The following is an 8,514-nucleotide window of genomic DNA, read 5'->3' on the forward strand; positions in this document are numbered from 1 at the left end:
CAACTGGTATGAATCTGTATTCTCTGACTTCCATCCCCTGCTCTGTCCCCTGGAGCACCTGTGATGTCAATGTATGTGATACATTTCATTATATTCGTATTAACCTCTAAGAGAAGATTTGAAATTTTTTATGGTGAACATGCGCTGGATTTATATGAGCATCAGCCTCTTCTTCCCCCTTTCTTTCTTCTCATTGTTCTGAAATTCCATCCTCCTTTTCAATTTGATGTTGCTGTTCAGTCACTAAGTCGTGTCTGACTCTTTGCAATGCCACGGACTGTAGCACACCAGGCTTCCCTGTTCTTCACTATCTCCCGGAGTTTGCTCAAATTCATGTTCGCTGTGTCAGTGATGCCATCCAACCATCTCATCCTCTGTCATCCCCTCCTCCTCCTGCCTCCAATCTTTCCCAGCATCAGAGTCTTTTCAAATGGGTCAGTTCTTCCCATCAGGCAGCCAAAGTATTGGAGCTTCAGCTTCAGCACCTCTCCTTTCAATGAATATTCAGGACTGATTTCCTTTAGGATGGACTGGTTGGATCTCCTTGCAGTCCAAGGGACTCTCAAGAGTCTTCTCCAACACTGCAGTTCAAAGGCATCAATTCTTTGGCATTCAGCCTTCTTTAAGGTCCAACTCTCATATCTATACATGACTATTGGAAAAACTGTAGCTTTGACCATACAGACCTTTGTTGTCAAAATGTCTCCACTTTTTAACATGCTATGTAGGTTTGTCATACCTTTACATTGAAGGAACAAGCTTCTTTTAATTTCATGGCTGCAGTCACCACCTGCAATGATTTTGGAGCCCCCCAAAATAAAATATGTCACTGCTTGCACCTTTTGCCCTTCTATTTGCCATGAAGTGATGGGACCAGATGCTGTGATCTTAGTTTTTTGAATGTTAAGTTTTAAGTGAGGTTTTTCACTCTCCTCTTTCAATACTTTCCCAGAAAATTAGCATATATATTTCAAATGTGTTTGCTTTACTGCTACAGTTGTTCAGTTCAGTTCAGTCACTCAGTCGTGTCCAACTCTTTGCGACCCCATGAATCGCAGCACACCAGGCCTCCCTGTCCATCACCAACTCCTAGAGTTCACTCAGACTCATGTCCATCGAGTCAGTGATGCCATCCAGCCATCTCATCCTCTGTCGTCCCCTTCTCCTCCTGCCCCCAATCCCTCCCAGCATCAGAGTCTTTTCCAATGAGTCAACTCTTCACATGGTAAAGAGTTGGTAAAGTCTCTATTTTAATTCAGTTTGTAGAATGCTTCTGTATTAGTCAGGATAGGCTGAAGTGCTACAAAAACAGGTAACAAATCAAACACAATCAAAGTGCATTTTTCATTCATTTAAAGTCCATGGTAGATGCTCCAGATCAATCAGTGACAGTCACGTTGCTTCCTCTCCTGGTGATTATTCTTGAGGACATTTGGCTCTGACATCTTCAAATTATTGCTTCCAAGCTTGCTGTGTTTATGATATACCTTCATCTAAGAAACTAGAAGGAAGAAAAAACACGAGATGTGCAAGAGGTTTTATGGTCTAGGTCAAGACATAAGGTGATGAATTTGACCTGACTTTCCCTGAGCTATTATTAGTTTTAAAGCAGAAAGCTCCATATCCAGGGAAACTCCTCAGTTCTGGGACAATCAGGACAGCTGGTCACCCTCCATGGAAGTGGCCTGCTAACCTCTATTTCAGTTTCATTGGTTAGAGCTCATCCAATGATCAACCACCAGGCTGTGGGGGATTCTGGAAATGTCATCCTCCCAGGTCCCCAGGAAGCAGTCTCACAAATATTTCTGCATAGATAGTTTGTGAGTGTTCCTTATAATTATAAACACTGAAACAAGGAGCCTAAAAACTGGCTTGTAAGAAGAGATAGACACAGAGGCGTGGGAAAAGGACCTAAAATCTAGACCTGGAGGGAATGGATGAATAAAGCTTTTGTTGGTGATTACTCAACACATGGGGACCAGTCCCTGCATGCCCTACCTTGCCCTTAGTCAGGGTTTCGCGTGCGGGTTTAAGTGTACAGATTAAGGTGAAATACAAACTTGTTTCAAAGTCTTACCTCTTTTCACCCTCTTGCAGGCTGTCAAGCATTCATCTGTGGTAGCAAAACTGGACTTTGTTTACATGCAGCTTTCTGAAATATGTTTACTATTTCTGTTCTTGGAGAGCCTTGCTTGACCACTGTTTCCTAGCAGACACGATTGGGCCCATTGGTATTTAAATCCATCCTCTATTAATCATAGCATCCTTTATTGTAAGCTTTCTAGTGCCAGCAATCTTGCTAAATGTTTTACTTACATTATTTCATTTTGTCCTCACAACAACACTAAAGGTACTTTAATGTTTCCTCTATTACAGATTAAAAAAAAACAGTGAAGCTGATAAACATTAAGTGACCGGAGAATCACTACACAGATCTATGCTGCCCAATTAGAACCTAATGGCAGTTCTGCTTCACTCCAAGGCCTGTTTGCATATACTGTATTAGAGAGATTCCTAAGAGAGAATTACATTATTAATTTGGGGATAAGCTAAAATCTGCCCCTAGGATATTATATTTCTTTAGGATGGAATGCAAGAATAAATAAGAAATGCATGCTCCAGTAGTTAGATAAGTTCTGTGTTACAATATGCTGTCTTATTTCTAGAAACACACTCACTCATATTGTGAAAATGTGCGTGTGTGTGTATGGTCAAGGCCAGAATCAATTTGCAAATATTTATCATAAATATTATTTATGCATTCAGGCATATATATATACACATAGGCTTCCCAGGTGGCACTAGTGGTAAAGAACCTGCCCACCCATGAAAGAGATGTAAGAGATGTGGGTTCAGTCCCACATCTGAACCTCTGAACCTCTTCCAGGGGGTCAGGAAGAGGGCATGGCAACCCACTTCATATTCTTGCCTGGAGAATCCCATGGATATCCATAGTGTTCGCAAAAAGTCAGATATGACTGAAGCGACTTGGCACGCATGCACGAATATATACATATATGACACTGAGGTGTGATATCCTGATCTCTCCACCCCTTTCCAGAACCCAGATAGTAGGACCTCAGCTTCTAGAAATGTTGACAGCTGACAGTCCTTCACCCAGCTCCTCTTTGGGACTTTCCTCAACTAGACAGATGCTTGCCTGAGCTCTTGCCACCTTCCTGAGGGTAGCCCAAACCCAATATGACTGGTTGATTTAGTCATATTGTACAAATGCCCTGTCTCCTTCCCTCAATTTAGGACAATTCTGAAGGCCATCTGTGATGGCTAATTTTGAGTTAACTTGACTGGGCCAAACTATGCCCAGAGACCTGGTTAAACATTATTTTTGGGTCTGCCCGTGGGTGTTTCCGGAAAAGATTAGCATTTGAATTGTTGGACTGAATAAAACAGATGGCCCACCCCAATGTGGGTGGGCATCATTCAATCTGTTGAAGATCTGAATAGAACAAAAAGGCAGAGTAAGGGAGAATTTGCAATACATATATATGTGTGTAATTGGTTCTTTCTCTCTGGAGATTTTATATATATAATATATATATATAACATATATATATATATATATATATACACACACACATATATATATATATGTATATGTTTTTCCTCTCTGGAGAACCCTGACTTACACATCACCCAAGCTCCAGATCTCCATGTAGGATGGGATGAGGCCTTTGTTTCTATTGCATTGAAGACCAGTTTCTCCCTCTGACCAACTGTACTGCCTCCATGACTCTGCAGGCAATGACTCCTGGAGCAATCCTTCCCAAACAAACTTTCCTATGTGCCAATCTCTATATTACAGTTGGCTTCTTGGGAAATCTCATCTGGATTTTACGCCGTGTGCAGTCTCCGTAGTCTGTGTATCTTTATGATAAAGACCTAGAACACAGATCCCTTCACACACCCCCACACACGAAAGTGTTCCTTAAATAAGCATAGATTATTCACAAATAAATTATTTGTTGCTCACCACTCCCTCTCCATGGGACTGTGGAGAGGGGTGATTCTGGGTCTGGAGTGTGTCTCAGTGAGAGTGTGCAGATCTGCAGAGAAGTGTTTATTTTGAATTTTCTTTTTTTTTTTTTTTTGTATTAACTCTATCTCTTTCCTCCTTCCCCCTCTAACATTTATTATTAGGCTGTGAATTTACAACCAGGAGTAGAGTCAGGGACAAGATCAAAAAAGGCCAGCAAGCCCATGGCTAGGTAAGAGCGTGGAGGTAGCTTTAGCGGAGAGAGAGCGTCTTGTAGATTTCACCCTCTGAATAGTTCCTGATTTCCTCTACGTCCCAGCTTCCTCCTCATTTTCTCCTGCTTGCTTTATTCCACCAGTTTCACCTAGATTACTATAACACATCCCTGGCTTCTTTCCTGTCTGCTGTCTTTTCTCTTCCTTCAAATCTACTGTTTCAGTCTAACCTGCTATCCTTGTTTCAGTCTCTGAGTGACTCTGGCGCAGAGCAATGGCTGTGCTCCGGGGTTTATGCTCTTTTCAGTAGGGTGAGGTTCGGATTAGGGTGCCTCTGACAGGCTCCTTTGTTCCCTGGTGTGACCATGTGGTTAGTTCTTGCCAATGGAATGCTGGTAAACATGGTGCCAGTCACCGCTGGGCCATGGATTAAAAAAAAATTTATCTGTATTACCATAAATAATACGCTCTCTGTAAAATTCAAACCTTTCCTTTTACATTTATTTATTTTTGGCCTGCCCCCATAGCATATCAGAGAAGGCAATGGTACCCGACTCCAGTACTCTTGCCTGGAAAATCCCGTGGATGGAGGAGCCTGGTGGATGCAGTCCATGGGGTCGCTAAGAGTCGGACACGACTGAGTGACTTTACTTTCACTTTTCACTTTCATGCATTGGAGAAGGAAATGGCAACCCACTCCAGTGTTCTTGCCTAGAGAATCCCAGGGATGGGGGAGCCTGGTGGGCTGCCGTCTATGGGGTTGCACAGAGTCGAACACAACTGAAGCGACTTAGCAGCAGCAGCAGCATAGCATATAGGATTAGTTCTCCAACCAGGAATTGAACCCAGGCCCCCTGCACTGGAAACACGGATTCTTAACCACTGGACCTCCAGGGAAGTCCCTGGGCCATGGATTTTAAGAAATAAATGTGGTTTACCATCCTCTCTTCTCATCTCTTCTGGCTGGAAACAGACAAGACCCTAGGGAGCCACAAGATGGAAGTTGAGTTCCTGAAATACCACGTGGAACATAGCTGCCCACTGACCAGATTCTTCTGCTGCAAACTATCACATCAGCAAGAAATCATTTTCTGTTGAGTTTGAGCCAAAATGCATATTGACATCTGCCTGTTACAGTAGCAAGCCCACCCAAATTAATAGACTGCTACTTGCTCTTATGATGTATTTAACCTCTAGCATGGCTGACAAACTCCCGTGGATGTAGCTCTTCAGTCTCGTCACTGTAGGTAAAGCCTCAGGCTCTGGAGCTGGTCTACGTTATTCATGTTTTAGCTTGCAAACCAGCTTTGTGACTTTGTGTCTGTTTCTCCTCCAGAAGAAGAAGAAAATTTGGTTAAGAAGTCCGAAGAGTCTGGGAATTTACCCTACTTACCAGCCAGCTTGCCTCTCTTCCATGGATGCTGGCAGAAGACACAAGACTCTCAGGTCAGAGGAAGAGGGCTCTATCATTCCCAGCACAGCAGGTGACATGAACTTCATGTTTGAATTGGTTCCCCTTATCCTCCAAGGTCCCCAGGGTGAGGCGATGATGCAAAGCCAGGTAGATGCTATGCATGTGGTTCATTTGCATCACAGCTGAAAACCCTGAGCTGAAGAATCCTAACTCTTGAAATGGCTGTGAGCAAATCTACCAAAAATTTGGTCTGGCAGGGGACATTATCCTTTATGATAATAGAAAAATATAATAAACAAACCTGCCTGTGCTCTGGAGGAGAAACAATCTCCATCTTCCCAGGGAGCCATGTCTCCCAACAATATCGCCTCCTCTTTGGATTGTTACAAGGACCAAATCAGTTAGCACCTAGAACTGCTCACAGTCATGCCTGGTAAATAATAAACCTCCAGTAACTGAACTGATGCCTTTCTAATCCACCTGCTTCTTTTTTTCTTTTTAATTTATTTTTTATTGAGGTAACATTGGTTTATAACAGTATATAAGATTCGTGTATACATTCTATTTCTACTTCTGTATACATTACACCTTCAGTTCAGTTCAGTCACTCAGCCATGTCCGACTCTTTGTGACCCCACAGACTGCAGCACGCCAGGCCTCCATGTCCATCACCAACTCCTGGAGTTTACTCAAACTCATGCCCATTGAGTTGGTGATGCCATCCAACCATCTCATCCTCTGTCATCTCCTTCTTCACCTGCCTTCAATCTTTCCCAGCATCAGGATCTTTTCAAATGAATCAGTTCTTCTCATCAGGTGGCCAAAGTTTTGGAGTTTCAGCTTCAACATCAGTCCTTCCAATGAATACTCAGGACTGATTTCCTTTAGGATGGACTGGTTGGATCTCCTTGCAGTCCAAGAGACTCTCAAGAGTCTTCTCCAACACTGCAGTTCAAAAGCATCAATTCTTCGGCACTCAGCTTCCTTTATAGTCCAACTCTCACATCCATACATGACTACTGGAAAAACTATAGCTCTGACTAGACAGACCTTTGTTGGCAAAGTAATGTCTCTGCTTTTAATATGCTGTTTAGGTTGGTCATAACTTTTCTTCCAAGGAGCAAGTGTCTTTTAATTTCATGGCTACAATCACCATCTGCAGTGATTTTAGGGCCCCCCCAAATAAAATATGTCACTGTTTCCACTGTTTCCCCATCTGTTCGCCATGAAGTGATGGGACCAACTTGCTTACCACCAAAATCTTAGTTTCCATGTGTCACCACACTGGAACCCCTCTGATAACCACTAACCTGTTCTCTGTATGTATGTTTCTATTTTCATTTAAAAACAATGGTTAGATGCCACAAAATAGGTGGCAATGCTTTGACCATACGCGAGTTGTCGGGTCCAAGGGCTTCTTCCATCCTTGTCAATGCGAGTGCTAACCTTCTTGCCTTTCGTATGACACTCCACCTACTTCTTCACACGAGCCATTCTGAGCTGCTTTCATTCACTCAAATGTGTCACACTTTTTCTTTTTTTTTAACCTGTGGGCTTTCAAGCTGACTCCTGCATCTGGAACATTCAACCACACCACCCACCCCATTCCTGCTTCTCCCTCACTTTCACCCCACCCCCAGGAGCTTAGGTGCCCCCCCTCTGTCTCACACCCTCCGCTCCCTCTCCTTCCCTCTCAGAACGCTTAGCAACCCTCAGTGTTGATATTGTTTACATTTCTTAAACTCCCCAGGAATGTAAACTCTGGGAGGCTAAAGAAAACATGAAGCAACAGAAAGGGCTCTGGCTAGCTTAAAGAAAAGGGAGAATTTTTTGGATGGTTTCTGGGTTATCTCCTGGGATCTGAGCTAGAATTGAACAACCAAGAATATGGGAAGGGAAGGGCCCAATGAGCTCTGATGACCTCAGCAGGAAGTGTCCGCAGACCCACTTACTTGACTCAGCTTGACTGAGCCCCAGGGTTTAGGTCTATCTTTTCCAAATTTCAAAGGTTAGAAAGAGGACCTGAGTTCAGCTTGGGTAAGGTGATCACCCTTGCTTGATAAGTCAGCTATGGTCAGTGGATGGAGTTATGTAATACAGACGTGGTCATGGAGGACCATTCCCAATGTAGGGATGTCAAACTGGGCCACCACCCCCAAGGATCATCTACCACTGGGAATATGCCCAACACACCCTTTATTCCTGATGCCAGGCTCCTGATGCCTCCAACTTCTTCCCCTGTTGCAGTGGGACTATTATTATATTAAGTCATCGTCTCTTGGCTTCAAACCACTGGTACTCTGTTTAGCAACACTGGGGCGGGGTCTCTATGACCACATTTCTGCCCTGCTAAGTGGATCCCTGCCAGGCTCTGGCAACAGGGGCCCTAGGAGAAGCCTGTAAGACTGGAGGTGGGAGAAGAGCAGCTTCTTGTTTTTATTGATGTGATTTGCCCACCTCGCCTCTTTACCCAGCTGTGCCAGCTCATTCCTGCATCAGCATTTGAATTCAGCTTGCAGTCTTTACAATACTCACAGAATTACTTTCATCACGTCCACTGATACGAGCACCAGCCAAGCAATGCCCCCTTAGAAGGTGGGGTCCCAGTCACATGGGTCTTCTCTGAGCACAGAGACACTGATACTAGCTGAGCAGCACTCTTCCTCAATGTTTGGGGGTCCAAATACCACAGTGCCCCCCCAAAGCTCAGAGACGCCAATACCAGTTGAGTGGCACTCTCTCTTCAAGGGTCTGAGATTCAGCTTCAAGGGGCTTCTCTTGCATCTTGGCAACTTCTTATCCCTGTATCCCCAATCCCTAGGGGTAGCAGCTGCCTTCTATAGTTCCCACTCCTGTGATAATGTACTGGTCTCTTCTTGCCTTTTCATTTA

At 43.8% G+C, this 8,514-nt stretch overlaps 1 non-coding gene across 1 annotated transcript; it reads right to left on the bottom strand.

Annotated features, from left to right (window-relative positions):
• Positions 1–6,965: 6,965 nt before the first annotated feature.
• LOC120863160 lies at positions 6,966–7,091 on the bottom strand. The gene has a single exon (XR_005720957.1). It is a non-coding gene; the product is annotated as a U6atac minor spliceosomal RNA (small nuclear RNA).
• Positions 7,092–8,514: the final 1,423 nt, after the last annotated feature.

This window comes from Oryx dammah, unplaced genomic scaffold, assembly GCF_014754425.2.
Source record: "Oryx dammah isolate SB20612 unplaced genomic scaffold, SCBI_Odam_1.1 HiC_scaffold_4, whole genome shotgun sequence".
NCBI classification, from domain to species: Eukaryota; Metazoa; Chordata; class Mammalia; order Artiodactyla; family Bovidae; genus Oryx; species Oryx dammah.